Below are 4628 nucleotides of genomic sequence, written 5' to 3' on the forward strand. Positions count from 1 at the left end.
AAAAATTATCTTGTAGTTCAGATTGATCTCATTACCAGATATATGAACTGGCTTTTGGAATTTTAGGAAATGGAGTTTTTTGTTTTTTTTTTTTAATAGACACACTAATATGCTTTGGGTTATAATTTTCTTAGTTCTGTTACTATAGAAAGTTCAAGAAATAGCTACTTCATTGAGTGTGAAATTTGGAACAACTAAAGCTATGTTTTAGGGGCTATAGTCGCTCATATTTGGCTCAATATTAAAGAGTCTCTTACCCCTGTGATGAAAAGTTGGGATTTTTGGTCAACAATACCAATTCTCACAGTTAAAGTATTTAAATTTTAAAGTACAGTCAGAAAAACATACTTTATAATAGGAAAAGATTGCATTAGCACGTTTTGATTAAATGTATGAGCTTTCTTAAAATATATGCTTAAATAGTTATGATGGAATATTAAATGTGCACTATCACTTTTAATTTTTTTCTCCACCCCAGTTTAAACTGTTTCACTGTAGGGTCCCTCTGCCAAGAAATACTGATTAAATGAAATAGTAGAGTTTTACTCAGGGTTACTGGTGATACTTAGCCTAGATCTCTGTCAAGAGACATTAAATATAAAATTTTTAATCTAAGTTATGAATAATAGGTTTTCTGCCAATGCAATATGGGCCAGATTAGATGGAATTGAAAATAAAGACAGGTTTATTAGATACTGCCCCCAAACAGATTCATAGAACCCAAGGAACAAGGCCAGGGAAATCGTTCACCCAGGCCAAGGCAAGTGGCGTTTATAGGTCTGAGGTGAGGGAGGATGACTACTGACTGCCAGCTAGGAGCTGGGATTGTGCCCATATATGGTCAAAAGCTGAGCCCCTAAACAGGCACACTTGAGTAGATAATGACATGTCAGCCCTAAGTTTTCTCCTTGCTGGCGGGGTTGAGGGAAAGAAAGCAGATGGGGGTTGCCCAGCATGTGCAGGAAATACAAGCACGCTTTCCAACCAGACATCACAACCTCTCTTGGTTCTAGGGCCACTGATTCAGATCTGGCTACTTCCTGCTGAAGAGGGACGGACGGCATGGGGTGGGGGAGTCGGGAGTCAGTGGACCGGCGCTCAATCAGTTCCTGAAAAAAAGAGAAAAACTAGACATGATGACCCCATGAGTGGGGCTAGCCCCATGAAAAGCGAAGACTGCCAGGAAGAGTGGAGCAGGGATGTGTCCTGCCTGTATTTGCTTCAGACAATTTGTGGAGTGACTTGATATTAGTTTCTAACAGGCCATATTCACTGATAGAGTGACAGCAATTTTCTCCCAAGAACATGCGGGTGCTCCCCTGTCAGCTGTGAAGCAGTCCAATGCTCTCCCATCCTACATGGGCACCTGGGCCACCAAAGTGATCTGACAGTAGAGGGAGGCTGATGACATCACTGAGTTGCCGACGGCCTGTGGGAGACGCACCTTTGATCCCAACCACCAAATATCCCATGGTGCCTGCTTCTGAGAAAGAATAAGGCGGCTATTTATGTAAAGCCACCCACCATTTGCCTGTGTGGCCTGTTTGCCAAGGAATTTGTTTTTGCTTTTTTTTCCTCCATCTGGTACTGAGGTTTGTAGGGGGATGTCAGGTAGAGGATGCGACCCTTGGGTCTGGAAGAGCTTGAAGCCAAACCCCAGGTACCCAGAGTCACTGGATCCATGGAGGTGCCCCTGGCCACCTCTGCCAGGAGTTAGTGGGCCTCTAAGAAGAGCCACACTGTTAGGACACCAAGGTACAACAGGAGTGCCCTTGGGGGCGAGGAAACCCCTTTCCTTCCATAGGACAGAGTGGGTATGAGCTTTTAGGAAGATGTACTCCAAATCGCTGTAGATGTTATCTTGTTGTCCTTTGGCAATATGGAGTGAGCTGGTTAGAGCCTATTGTGAAGAGGTGACCACTGGGAGGTGGTTTGCCTCAGCCAGTTCAGCTGAGGTGACAATCACATAAGCTGTCTGTAGGGTTCCTGAGTTATCTAAAAGGGAATTTCCATCCACTAAAAGGATGAGGTGTGAGTTTGTGATAGGGTCTAGGAGGCCACGTCAGGATGAACATAGGGGCTCCACTCCTCCTCTAGGAGTGGGAAGTGATATCGGACGAGCATGGAACAGGAAGTGTGACCAGGTTTAGAGTAGGTCTAGGGGCCAAAGTGGCCTGGGAGTTTTTCAGAAATAACAGATGGAAAGGCCTGGACCCATGAGGGTCCAAGAAGAAAGAGGGGAGTGACTCAAGGGATTGGATAGGTGTTGGTGGAGTATAGGCTGGACCATGGTGATTTTGAGGGCCTCTTGAGAGAGTTCAGCCACCACTTCGAGGGCCCACAGAAATGGGTGCCACCTGCACACAGTAGGGTCCATTTGTTTACACAGAAATGTGACAGCTTAGTGGGAGGGCATAACAGGTTGAGCCAGGACATCTGTTGCCACCCCTAGCCTCTCATCAATAAAGAGGGAGTAGGGCGGAGAAGACTCTGAAAGAACTATGTAGCCACATGAGTGAGAGTCCCATTGGGGGTTTCATTGGCCACTCAGCTAAGCCATAATAGCAAAATTGGGGATTCAATGTCCAAACGCCCCCCCAGGCCACAAAAATGAAAGAATTGGACCCACCATAATTGGGGTCTGTAGGTCCCTCGGAGGCCTCACATAGTTGGAGGTCTTAGAGGCCTGGCTAAGTTGAATGCCCAAGTATATTACAGCATAGGAGAGCATTAAAGAGGAGACACAGTCAGTGTCTTAGGGTTTCTGCTGCTGTGACCAAAACACAAATTGGGAAGCAAAGGGTTTATTTGGCTTACACATCCATATCACAATCCGTCACTGGAGGAAGTCAGGACAGGAACTCAAACAAGGCTGAGGGCAGGAGCTGATGAAGAAGCCATGGAGGAGTGCTGCTTACCAGCTTGCTTCTCATAGCTTGCTCAGCCTGTCTTATAGAACCCAGGACCACCAGCCCAGGGATGGCGCCACCCACAATGAGCTGAGCCCTCCCCAGCTGATCACTAATTGAGAAAATGCCTTACAGCTGTATCCAATGGAGGCCTTTCCTCAAGGGAGCCCCTTCTTTCTGATGACTCTAGCTTGTGTCAAGCTGACACACAAAACCAGTCAATACAACTGCTCCTTGCCAGCTTGACTCACAAACACAACGCCATTAGTCGTCCACTAGGTGGGTCTGGTCTGCTTACTGCCTGGCTGCTGCACTGACACATGGGAGCTGTGTGACAGTGAGAACGGAGGCCTGGATGACAGAAAGGTCGTGGCATGTTAAGGACTAGCAAAGGGACCGGAACGCCTTAACATTGGCTGATGGGCTAGCTGAGAAGGAGCCTAGAAGATTTTCTATCTGAGAGAAGTCTTGGAGGGGGAAAGGAACATGAACTCGAACAACACCTTCAACTCCGACTGCTTCCTGGAGAGGGCAGAAGGGAGCACGGGTTTTCTGGAACCACGTATGAGAAGCTGCAGGGGAGGATCCAGGGGTAGTAGGCCAGTAGTGGATCAGGCCGGCGTGTGGGTTGCAGAGGCAAAAGGCAGAGAAGGAAAGGAGGGCGGAGGTGGATGAGAGGGAGAGGGTTGAACATTAGGTGGGGTCTGTAAAGAAGAAGCGGGGGCAGGGAGGAGAGGGGAAGACGTTGGGGAAGGGGAAGGAGGCTGATTCTTCAGGGCCTTTGTCACAGAGGGGAAGACAGAAAGGATTGCTATACGAAAGACTTTTCAGTAAGCAGAGTATGTGATTTTTGGGGGGGTAGGGGTGGGGTTAGGTGGAAAAGGAGAAAGGCTTGGGTACAGAGAGGAAGTTTGGCCACTAGACAAAGCGTGTAGCATTGTAGGAGGGGTAGACACAGCTCCAAGAGGGGGTGGGGACCCAGAGATTCGGGAGACTCAGTCAAGGCTGATGGTGGCCCGAGGTCTGAGTCCCTGTATGTCTGAAGGTGCTGCCACCTTGGCCAATGAGACCTGGCTACAGAGGGAGGGACAGGAATTCAGTTCCCCAAAAAAACATGAACAAAAGGGGAGTTCAGACTACTTGTTCCTACACCAGCAGAAAAATTGAAGTCAGGAGCCCCCTAGTGGCCATCCAGACTGGCCAGCGTGTACTGAGGCCAGGCCAAAGAACAAAGGAAAGTCGGGCATTTTGGATATAAATGTCGGAGACTAACCCACTTTGGGAAAATTTTGCAGCAGGCACCCCCAAGGGCGACTGAGGATAGTTTAGACTGCCTTGCCCATTTCCAAACCTGGACAGGTTGCCAGAAATTCATTGGCGACTGCGATGACCTGTTAGCCTGGAGTTTTCTCCAAGTATATGGGGTGGAGGGAAGAAGAGCAGACAGGGTTTCCCAGTTTGTGTGGGGCGAGCAGGGGGTCCAACCAAACTGTATACTGTGAAATCGGTTTAAAGGTTTCTATAAACTCTTATAAACATTTAAGTAAGATGGCCTTTTGAAAGTTTTAACTAATGGAAATTATTTGAAATGTAATCACTGTAGAGGAGAAACAAGGTAATTGACAGCACGGTCTGCATGTTAGAAAGTGCGCACTGAGCACCAAAGCGCCTTAGCAGCCGCCTGCAGTGTCCGCTCTGCACGGGATTGTATTTTGTACA

Source organism: Mastomys coucha, unplaced genomic scaffold (assembly GCF_008632895.1).
Source record: "Mastomys coucha isolate ucsf_1 unplaced genomic scaffold, UCSF_Mcou_1 pScaffold7, whole genome shotgun sequence".
NCBI lineage: Eukaryota > Metazoa > Chordata > Mammalia > Rodentia > Muridae > Mastomys > Mastomys coucha.